A 12,734-nucleotide genomic window follows, 5' to 3' on the forward strand; every position below is an offset into this window, starting at 1 on the left:
ACATGAGATGGTAGACCTACCACTCTCCGACTGTCACTACGATGCAGGACTCCAACACATCCATTCTGCTCTGAGTGGAGTCTTGTAGGACCACGTACTCGTATTTTCCAAAGGTATTGGGTGCAGCAAGTTCCTACAGGCTTTCATGGAAGTCACTCGTAAGTAGGATGACAAGGGTGTACTGTCACAAACATTCAGCAATGATTATTAATAACAGCCCTCTAAATTATATCTCCTTATGCGCTGTCTCAGCTCATGTGACAAGGAGAGAAGTTGAAAGGACGGGGAAGGGGAAGCCAGCCCTCGCGGCCTTCTGCACTAACACACACTTAACTTAAACATTAGAGTATGAAAATTGGTATGGGCTAATCAGAGAAGCTAGATGGGATTTAGCACTCTCCTGGGAAGGGGCAACTCTTCCCATGATGTATTTATTGTAATTCTGGGGGACAAGCGTATGTATCCAAATTGTAAGTGGGAATGAGGTGGGATAGTCGCGGGCGGTTTCATACTAAATTAACACTGGGGGAAAGTGGGTATGAACTATCGTGCCTCAGGCACCGCTACTCTTTTCTCTCTCTTTCTCCTTTCTTCATCGCTTCATCCTTCTTTCTCTTACTCTCTTTCTTCTTCTTATTTTTTTTTTTTTCGCTCCGAGAGAACGCTACACACAATAGAATGAAGAACGTCTGTCTTGACCGTTGGGTGCGGATTAAACATTTTGAGCTTTTACAGGGTGCTGGCTGCAACATTCGCTACATGTCTTAACGAAAATAACAAGTAAATCAATATGATTAAGAATTCTAACATCTTTTTTTTTATAAATTCTAACAAATAAATACTAATGCATTTTTTTTTCTCTCTTTCTTGGAGAGTATGCCATTTTTCTTGTGTCATTTTTCCTACATTCCTCGCTACTCCACTATAAACACACCTGTCCCAATTGCCAAGCAGGATCCATATGCAGCACTTAACATCTTTCAGCGTGTTGAGGAGCACTCAGGTTAAAGTAGCACTCGCCATCCAAGTCTCAACCTTCCGTCCTCTGTTGTACAGCAACACTACAATCATTCTTAGCCTGCACCCGGAGCCTAACCTCTCTTTATCACCTCACCGCTGTGGACAGTGGGTCAGTCACCCTGTCTCCCATTTAGTGAAGACACTGGTCTTTCCACAATTCTTCTCCTCCCTCCATCTTTATTTTGTGTTATGCTTACTTCGTCTCTGCATCATTGGACAGAATACTGTATATTATGAACCTGTTAAAGTTCAAATTCTCATTGGAGAGAAGAATGAAAGCAGATTACATATATAATAGAACAATGTTAAAATTAATAGAAGCCACTGTGCAATCAACAACAAGTCAACAAGAGCTATTGTCCAATTAGCATCGTGTCGACAAGAGCCAATGTCCAATTAGTAACGAGGTGACAAGAGCCACTGTTCGATTGGCAAGTAGACTACAGCATCTTAGATTCAGACGGAAGCCAGGAATGAATGAACTATAGCAGTTTTGGTGCGGCACAGAAATTTGACAGTTTTTAAATTATACCAAAAGTTACCAGCATAAATAAATACAGGTAGTGATGTGCATTTAATATTTGAATGCTGACACTCTCCCATTCACTGACACATATGCTCTAGCCTCCGCAGATTCCACAGTCTTCCTGGACAACACATCTGGCGCTCTCAGCGACGACCACTGCGGTAAGCACTGTCGTGATCAGCACTTGAATATCCTTATGTACTCACTTCCAGTGTGTTAATTTACCTCATACTCTGTGCCTCTGAGCTATCAAGTCTTCTGAGGAAAATGAGGCAGGTTCACGGTCTTTTTATAAGTTGTGAATCCTTACTATCTCAGCCATCAGCACATCACATTTGAAAGTTAGCACCTCTCTAGTGAATTTACAGTTACCATACAGTGTGCCCTTCACATCGGTAGTATGTGGCGTGCGTAACAGTGTGACCAGGATAGTGGGTGGCGAGGAGACACTTCAGCACGAGTACCCTTGGCACGCTGCAATTTACTCCAAGCTGGAAAACAGACCTTTCTGCGGTGGCTCCATCATCAACAACCAATGGATTCTTACCGCTGCTCATTGTGTGAACAGGTACATACTTCAGCAGACACAGCCAAAAGACAATGTTTCAACATACAGAGCCACAAAGACAGTGTTTCAAAAGACAAGGCCACAAGGCAATGTTTCTTCATAGTGCCACAGAGCAATGATTCATCAGACAGGGCCACAAGGGAGCGTTTCAATAGACAGGGAAACAGCAGTGTTTCGATGAACAAGAACACAAGGCATTGCTTCAGTAGAATGGGCTACAAGATACTGTTTCATCAGACAGAGCCAAAAGGCAGTGTTAAAACAGACAGGGTTTCAAGGCAGTGTTTTAACAAACAGGGCCACAAAGCAGTATTTCACTAGACAGTACGACAGAGCAATGTTTCAACAGATAAGGCTACAAGGCAGTGTTTCAACAGACAGGGCTACAAGGCAGTGTTTCAACAGACAGGGTCACAATAGTTTTTCTATAGACACGGCCACAAGGCATTCTTTCAAAGGACAGGGCCACAAGGCAGTGTTTCAAATGACAGGACCACAAGACTGTTTCATCAGATCAGGCCACAAAACAGTGTTTCGGTAGGCAGGTTCACAAGACAGTGTTTCAGCAGACAGAGACACAAGAGAGTGTTTCAACAGACAAGGCAGTCTATAGCATACTAGTGAAATAGCATGGACGCTTTTATTTGAAGGTTAGGTTAGATTCAGATTAATTAAATTCACATATTTCACTGCTGATTTCCCACCCTAGAGGCCCCGCCTAGCCATGGTGGAGGGGGGGCTTGAGTGTCCCTATGAACTGGCGAGCGAGGCTAGAAGGCGCTTCAGCCCCTGCTTATCCCTACTTAGGGGGAGAGGGCTGCCCATGCTAGCAAGGTCGCCAGTGAGGGACTAGACTAAATGGTTTCCAGAGTTAGGCTGCCAGTACGAGTCAACGGTGCTGCTCACCAGAGGGGCCACCTTTTGAGGTCGTCCTGTGTTGGATGGTTGAGTGTCTGAGGTGGGATGAGCTGTGGGGGAGGTCTTAGCTCCGTCGTGGACAAACTTTCGAGTCATGAGGGGCCACTTTTTAAAACGAGCAGCCTCTATGGGGACGAGGTACCTCGTTCAAGGCGGCCAGCGCTCGCTCCCTTCGTTGTCTCAGTAGGCGGTCTTCCTTGGTCCCTGAAGCCAATTTATTTTTATAGTATCCATATGGTATCCTCTGGTCCTCGAGGGGCAATCAACCAGGCCCTCGAGACGTCACCCTCTGGTCATGATGGTGTTGTCCAGCCAGGAACTTGTACTACCCCTGCTGTTGTTTCCCAAGGTTGTTTCCCAAGGACTCAAGTCCTGTCTTGACACTCTCTTGATCATTATTGTCTATGCCTCCGTGTTATACCGTTCTGTTCACTCAGTTTTCGATCCGTTCGGAACAGTTCTCCGTATCCGTCTTAAATACGATGGTGATTGTCTCTCTAATCGGTGTTACGTGACATTTACATTAGACGTTGCTACCAAAGTTGCTCTTGAGGCAATAAATTATCTGTGTCTTGGAAAGAACAGCTTAATTGCTGAAGTCATTCGACCAAGCAATGTAGCTGATAGTGAGAATGATTATGGTCCTAATGTCTTTATTGATGCAGAAGAACGAGCTCCTAAACTTTGCCACCCACCTACACCTTACTGGTTTGTAACATATTATAGGGAAGGTTGAGGAAACTTTATTAACGCTGCCAAGTATCTAGAGAGGGAGATTGGAGTACTCCCAATAAATAACATCAAGAAATATGGCAAAGGTGTCTTGAACCGAGCTAAAGTTTTAACACAGGCGATGATGCTCTTCCATCTACCATGTCCTTCTGATGGAGTCTTTGAATCTATCAAGCCACACCGAACATTCAGTTATTGTAAAGGACGTATCTACAACCAAGACCTGTACGAACTCTCAGAAGATGACATCCTTCAGTTATGTCCAGATAATGTTCACCTTCCCATCTATCCCGTGTTACCTAACCTTTCTCAGGAGCCTTTGATGGGGGTACCTTGTCAAATGCTTTACTAACGTCCAGATATAAGATATCATAACTATCATCATTGTCTACTGCCTCGTACACTTTACTGTAAAAACTTAACAGTTTGTCAGGCAAGACTTCCCCTTCGTGAAGCCATGCTGTGACTGATTTATCAAGTTATGTTTGTCTAAATGTTCTCTAATGTTCCTCGCTATTATTGACTCTAACATTTTACCTACAACTGAAGTTAAGCTGACAGGTCTATAATTAGACGCTAAAGTTTTATCTCCTTTCTTAAAGATGGGTACTATATTAGCCTGCCTTCACATTACTGGTACCTCACCTGATTCAAGTGATTTCCTAAAGACAGAAACTAACTGCTCACTAATAATCTCTTTGCATTCCTTAAGTACTCTGAGATATATTTCATCTGGTCCTGGTGTCTTGAACTTTTTAGCCTATCTATCTCCTGTTCCACTATCTCCCTAGTTATGGAAATATCTGTCAGCTTCTCATTCTCATCTGCTCTAAACACCTGTTCACTACCTGTCATATACTGCATGTTTTCCTGGATTAAGACAGTTAAAAAATACTAATTCTGAATTTTACTAATCTCCTCCCCGGAACTAACCAGCTCCCGATCTGCTACCTTTAATGTACCTATAGTATCCTTATTCTTCGTCCTGTATACCTGATAAAATCTTCTGCAGAGAAGCTCATCCACTGCGCTCTCGACAATGTAAGAGGTATCGAAATAACGCTGCAACACCTTTCCGCGTTTCTCAACCATCAAATGTTTCTTCCCGTTCCATAAGAATGTCGCTGCTTCTGTTACTGTTTGCAACAGGTTTTCTGTTTTGGAAAGTGTCACCTCCTCTGCATAGTCAACCAAGTTATCCACTACATCTTCCATTGCATCTTCACCAGCTATATCACAGACTCCTCGTACAAAAGTACATATTGTCAAAGTCCACACCCCCATGGATTCCCAGCCACAAGCGACTTCCAAGACTTTTAAACCACCACAGCAACATATTTATAATCCTCCCACGCTTCCTGTTCAGTCCTACCAGAAACGATCTCGCGTTCTGCTGAGTCCCTAGACTCAATCAGCATCTTCCCTAGGAAAATCCCAGTGTGAGCGTCAAATGTTCCTCAGCCAGATGTAATCAATCAAAGTGATTCATCCAATTCTAATAGGCATCTACATATCATCCAAATAAGACTTCCTCCAAGAGCGATACCGATACGTCTCTGTCGAGGAATCCTTCTCCTCTTGTCTCTTCAGGAGTTAAGGAGACTCGTGTGCAGATAGTTATCCCCCAAACCAGTTATAAAATCTCAGGTTACTGCGCCTACAAGTAATATAGGATCAGATAAGCCTCGCCGGCCGAGTAAGGTAACTAGTCAGGTTGGCAAAGGAAAGCTTCTAACTGTGGCTTCCCTGAAAACCTCCTCAAAATAGTAAAATTCAATCCTGCAATTGTCGCGGTTTGCGTGCATTCTGGGAGGAACTCTAAATTTTCTCCTGTTTGCATTTGTTTGCAAGAGACAATGCTCAGAGAATCAACTCACCTCTGTACTCCTGGGTATTGTCCTTTCCTCTCCACTCCATTTCCTGGTCAGGGCCACTACAGAGGCACTGCCATCTTTACTCTCAATGATATTCCTTTTATCCACCAGCAAATTTATTCGTAGCTGCAGATTGTTTCTCTTAAGGTTTTTATAAATCTTTTGTATTCATTGTGCAGCCAGTATCTACCTCCCAGTGTTCCTATCGAGAGAAATTAACTAGATAATCTTTTAAACGGTCTTCCTTCTCCTCTTATTTTATTGGGAATCTTCAATGGTCGCCATCCTTTGTGGGATGATGACGCTGTCAACCCTCGTGGTCTTTTAATTGCTTATTTCTCGAGGATTCAGGATTGGAGATTTTAAACTTTGGAGACATGACCCATTTCCACAGTCAAACCAGTATTTTTTCAACAATAGATCTCTCTTTCTATACTTCCAATTACTTTCTTGATTTTAACTGGAATTTTTTTTACCAAATCTACATGGAAGTGATCACTTACCAATTTTATTGGAGTCAACTGATTATGTACCACAGTCACGTCATCCCCGATGGCGGCTAGATATGATAGATTGGCACCTATTCAAAAATCTCATCACCCCAGCCCACTCAATGTATGAGATAGGAAACTGTGATGAGACTGCACCATACTTTACTGATATCTTGCACTCTGATGCTATTCAGCACATCCCTAAGGCTTCTGGCAGTTTTCCTAAACGTCCTGTTCCATGTTGGAATTGTACAGCGCTGTCCAAGAAAAGCGTGCCGCCTTTTCTTACCTTCGACGGCAGACGGCATTGTTGGGACGTCCACTGTTTGGAGGCTTTACGACAAGACCGTGCCCGTGCTCGCCGCACCTTAAAGATAGCTCGACAGGAATCTTGGAAGAGTTATATCTCTTCTATCACAGTTCGCACACCACTCACCGAGGTCTTCAACAGAGTCCGGAAAAATCTGGGAAGTACTCTGCTCTTTCCCCCCACCTGTTTTATTCCATGATGAGGGCACGGTGACAGACCCAAAAAGCAGTTCCCGACCTGTTTCCTGGGTACTTTGCAAGTGTATCTAAAAAGGATCCGACAACACCTATGGCACTTCATCGTCGACATTTAGAATCTGTTGGCGTCAACTAACATTATAAGATTCTCCTGGGGGAGAGTCTTATAATGTCCCTTTTGTCTTTGTCTGAGTTACGCATGGCTTTGTCCCAGTGCCATGATTCATTCCCGGGTCCTAATGGCATTCCATATTCCTTTTTACATTTTTACTCGACGTCTATAACTTTATTCGGAATATCAGTAATTTTCTAGCCTCTTGTAGTGTGGCAGTAAGTATTTCCATCCCAAAGCCTGGAAAAGATAATCAGCTAACGACCAATTATCGCCCCATTTCCTTAACTTCATGTATTGGTAAGTTGCTGGAAAAGGTGGTGAATGTCAGGCTTATCTGGTACTTGAAGAGAGGCAATTACATATCTCTAGTTCAATATGGTTTCCGGAAAATGCGATCTACGACTGATGCTTTATTGTCTCTGGAATCTTCCATTTGTGAGGCATTTACAGTAAGCAACACCATGTCACAGTCTTTTTTTATTTAGAGGAAGCTTACGACACAACCTGGCGTCATGTCATTTTACTTTGTTTGTATGAGTTTGGCCTTCGTGGTCGACTCTCTGTTTTTATGCAACATTTTTAATCTCGTCGTTTTTACGGATACGGGTTGGTGGCGACCTGTCAGGAGTACACCCACTAGAAGATGGCGTGCCACAGAGAAGTATACTTAGTGTCACTCTTTTCACTGTAGCTATAAACGGTGTCATTGGTGTACTTCCGGAAGGAATTCTTGGTAGTTTATATGTCGATGATCTTGTCTATTTCCTTTTCTGTAACGCATATGCCATTGATTGAGAGGAAGCTGCAGGTGGCACTCACTAGGAGTTCTCAGTGGGCCGCAACACGGGGGTTTCTCGGATTCAAAGACTGTGGCCATTCATTTTTGCCACCTTCATGGTGTTTATCCTGACCCAAACTTGTATCTATATAATAGAAGAATCTCTTGTGTGGAAGAAACTCGTTTCCTGGGACTTATATTTCACAGCCGGTTGACTTGGGTATCTCACCTTCTTTATATTAAGGCAGCATGCACGAAGGCGCTGTCACTTCTAAGAGTTTTGCCTCATACTTCATGGGACGCTGACAGACCCTCTTAACCCTGCATCGAACTCTCATTCTTTCTAAATGAGAGTACGGTTGTGAAATCTGCTACTGAGGCTCGCCCCCATGTGCTGGATTCGGTGCACCACGCTGGTATTCGCCTGGCAACTGGTGCGTTCCGCTCATCTCCAATCCCTAGCTTACTGGTGGATGCCGGTGTCCTGCCACTGGACCTACGCCGTCAGTCTCTAGTAATAAGGTGTTGGTATCGAATCCACCGCCTTCCTGAGTTTTTCACTTGTACAACAGTTTCTCATGATGCACGTTCTTCCTTATATGATGTTCACCCTAGTTTTCCTAAGCCTTTTGTATATCGGGTGAGGTCAGCCATGACCAAATTTGATATACCTTCCATCTCCATTTGCCCCCATCGCCTTCCAAGGGTCGGGTACTGGCAGATGTCGCGGGTATCGATCTGCCCTCCTGTTGTTGATAATAATAAGTAAAAAAAATATTATCACAGTAAGAGTCTCGTGCTTTATTTTTGGAACACTCTTCAACACACTCTGGCTCCGTCCCTGTCTATACTGATTGTTCAAAGTCTGATGCAGGAGTGGAATATTGTCTTATAATCACTTCTTTTTGTGGAGGCGGTAGCCTTCCGGTAGTTGCCTCTGTTTTTTTTTTTTTTTTATGCTAGAGTTATCTGTCATTATTCTTATCATAAAAATCATTCTTATTTTAACGTTTTCAAGTTTTACTATTTTTAGTGATTCTCGTAGTGTGTTGTCTGTCCTGGACCATTTTACTTCCTCTCTAAGAAATCCTTAGAGATCCCATAGTCTTATCTGTTTTAGAGTGGATTCAGCTGCTTCAGCGCATAACATTTTGTTGGGTACCAACACATGTGGGGAGTTCATGGTAATGAAAAGGCCGATAGGCTGGCTAAAGAGGTGGCAACTCGTGTTGCTCCTTCCACCCCCATTCCCTTTCATGATTCAGACTCCAGTATAAGGGGTGGCAGTTCTTGCCAGTTGGCAGGGCAGGTGGGAAGATGTAGTTGCCACAACTAAGATGTGGGAAATATCTTCTGTAACTTTCTACCAATGGACATATGTCCATGGGCAGGGCGCAACTCAGAGACCGCACTGGGCCGTCTCCGAACGGGTCATACACGTCTCACTCAATGTTTACCTCATGTCCCAGGAAACCTCACCATTCCTGTCTGGTAGAGCTAAGGTAGCGATATCTTTTCCGCTGTCGCGATGAGGATGGGACCTTCCAGATGTCGCTGATGCTTGGAGAGAGGGCACTCTTCCCGGGACATGAGGTTATTATGTTTGTGGAGAAGGCTGGTCTTTTAAACAAATTATAGGTTACCTTTTAAGTGTTCTTCTATTGATTCTAAAAGTAATATAATATGGAACAGAAGCTTATTTTTGCACTGGGAGAACATGGAAGCAAGTGAGGAAGACATAACGTACAACGCTGGGTCAGTGGGTCAGTGTCTTGGGCACGTAACGAACAACTCCAGATATCAGGGTCAGTGGGGTCAGTGCCTTGAGTACATAACGAACAACGCCAGATGTCTGGGTCAGTGTGTCAGTGTCTTGGGCACGTAACGAACAACACCAGACAGTGGTTTGGGTCAGTGAGGTCAGTACACCCTCACTTTAAGTTAAATTAAATTAAATTAAGTAACTGAAATATTACTATACCAACTCTCTCATTTTTATCACTTGTCATTTTTATGGCTCTTCCCATTTCCCTTTTTCATGTTTTGTTTTTTAGTAGTCTTTTAACATTTTTACCTTACCTATAATTTAGTTTTTAATACCGATATTTTAATAACTGCAATCTTTATCGTTTTTAAAGGTTTCTGGTGGCGCCATATAACCGGGATGTTCTGGCACCACAAATAAAAAAAAAATAAATAAAAATCACTGCTGATCTTTTCATTTTGTAGATCATGATTAAAAAAAAAAAAAAAAAACATTAGTATCTGGAAATGAGTAGGGTAAGGTAATTTTCATAACAAACTCCTGTGCCTCAGCTCGCTTCCCACCATGGCATCAATTCTCATCGGCGCACACAATTGGGTCACACCTGACAAGTCCGTGGCCAAGAAGGTGGCCATCTCCCAGGTAACCTGTAGTCATTAACTTAACCTTTGGCCTTAATCCTTCACGTCCCTGTAGAATTCGAGCAGAATAAGAATCCATGGCCTGCATTTCCAAGGCGCTTTTCATCAAGACTACTTTCAAGGCCCACAGAGGTCGTTAATTGTGTTACCATGAATGCTTTTCCTGTTGGTGATGCAGAATACTTTCTATTTCTTCCTTATTGGTTCAATACCGCTCCATGCACCATAACACAACCTTCCATCTTGATTTTTTTGCGTGCTCTTCCTAACTGCACTCCCATCAGTATCTGCAGATATATAAGACGTTAGTCAGGGAATGCCACGTGTAATCTGATTGTTTCTTGCAGCTTTCCTTATTGCCTTTGTTATGTCACCCTTCTTAACATCACACCACGTATTCTTTTCCATATTTTTTTCTGACTTTTTTTTGTATTGTGTAATTGTGTGTGTGTGAGGGGGCGGAGGGGAGCTTCCCAAAACTGGCAGGGCCTATTAATGCATTGACCCAGTTAGGGTGCGCGGCACTTCATAAGGAGTCCCCTGCATCTGCTGTGGTCTCAGGACTGGAGCAGGCGCAGGGTCATTATGAAGGGCGCCAGGGGTAAACCAGTGTATGCTATCTGGCCTCACTGTTGATGTGTGTGCCCAGTTCTGCTATGTCCAAATTCCTGGGGTGAAGTAGGGTGCTCCATGAGACTATCTCTTTCCGCAAGGGGGGGAGGGCAACGGGGCTGAGTGTGAATGATGTATGATGTATAGAATTGAAACAGATAACAAAGCAGAGTCGATATGGGTAGATATTAAGGAAGGATCGCTGTCAGTAGTACTAGGGGTAGTTTACAGACCACCGACCAGTACAGAGGAAATTGACACCTCACTGTGGCAGGAATTAAATAGAGCAGGCAGGTACAGTCAGGTATGTGTGGTAGATTTTAATTTTAGGAATATAGACTGGAGTCTGATTGTGGGTAACAAAGAAGCAGAGGAATTTCTTAAGGTAATTCAGGATATTTTTTTTTTTTAAACAGGTAGTCGTAGAACCCACAAGGGGGAATAATATTCTAGATTTAATTCTTACTAACAGGGAGGAAGCAGTCACGCAGGTAGAGGTTGGAGGACAGCTAGGTAACAGTGACCACAGGGAAATTAGGTACAATTTAGAATAGGAAGAAACTGTTAGAAACAAAAACACTAGTAAAATACCTGACTTTAGGAGAGCAGATTTTGAAGAATTAAAAAGGTACCTCCAAGGAGTGGACTGGCAAAGGATGCAGGGTGAGGTCAGGTCAGGGACGGAGTTCAGAGAGATAAGGCAGGATGAGAGAGGTGAGGTGAGGCTCCGGAAGGGAGGAGGAAAGAGGAAGGGGGGAGATAGGTGTGAGTATGTTGGAATGTCAGGTCATGCTGAAAAGAAAGAGGTGAGGTCGAGGCGAGTACATGAGGGAGGGGATAGGATGGTAGGGGACGAGATGAGGGGATTAGGTGAAATAAATGTAGATAAATTGTATAAATATTTCGTAGATAAAGTTCATACAGGTCAGTTAGCAAATATCCCGTATAGAACAATAAGATCACAAAAAAATTACCCTAAATGGATGACTGCTAGGTTAAAGCATTATATAGGGCGTAAGAGAAGTATATATAAGAGATTAAGGGCAAGTGAAGAAGTTTTAAGGACACAATATAATTAATTAGTTAGAACAGTCAGGAAGTTAACGAGGAAAGCTAAGGACAATCATGAATTAAAGATAGCCAGCCAGGCAAAGACGGACCTCAAGGGATTTTATCAGGTATACAGGACAAAGAATAAGGATACTGTAGGTCCATTAAAGACAGAAGATGGGGAGATGGTTAGTTCTGGGGAGGAGATTAGTAAAATTCTGAATGATTATTTTTTAACTGTCTTCACAAAGGAAAACATGCAGGATATGCCAGATAGTGAACAGGTGTTTAGAGCAGATGAGAATAAGAAGTTGACAGATATTTCCATAACTAGGGAGATAGTGGAACAGGAGATAGATGGGCTAAAAGAGTTCAAGTCACCAGGACATGATGAAATACATCCCAATGTAAAGAGATTATTAGTGAGCCGTTAGTTTCTGTCTTTAGGAAATCACTGGAGTCGGGTGAGGTACCAGTAATGTGGAGGCAGGCTAATGTAGTACCCATCTTTAAGAAAGGAGATAAAACTTTTAGCGTCTAATTATAGACCTGTCAGCTTAACTTCAGTTGTAGGCAAAATGTTAGAGTCAATAATAACGAGGAAAATTATGGAATATTTAGACAAACATAACTTGATAAATCAGTCACAGCATGGCTTCACGAAGGGGAAGTCTTGCCTGACAAACTTGTTAAGTTTTTACAGTAAGGTGTACGAGGCAGTAGATAATGGTGATGGTTATGATATCTTATATCTGGACTTTAGTAAAGCATTTGACAAGGTACCCCATCAAAGGCTCCTGAGAAAGGTTAGGGCACACGGGATAGATGGGAAGGTGTTAGGCTGGATAGGGTCATGGCTTGGTAACAGGCGACAGAGAGTGGTAATAAACGGCTCGTAATCCGAGTGGAGTCATGTAATTAGTGTGGTGCCACAGGGATCAGTATTAGGGCCATTGTTATTTCTAATATATATCTTGGATAGTGGAATTAGTAGTGATGTTAGTAAATTTGCGGATGACTCAAAGATAGGTAGATTAATTAGGTCAGAATCGGATGCCATCGTCTTGCAGGCAGACTTAGATGAAATGAATGAATGGACGGATAGATGGCAAATGCAATTTAATATCAATAAATGCA

This window comes from Scylla paramamosain, chromosome 20 (assembly GCF_035594125.1).
Source record: "Scylla paramamosain isolate STU-SP2022 chromosome 20, ASM3559412v1, whole genome shotgun sequence".
Classification (NCBI taxonomy): domain Eukaryota; kingdom Metazoa; phylum Arthropoda; class Malacostraca; order Decapoda; family Portunidae; genus Scylla; species Scylla paramamosain.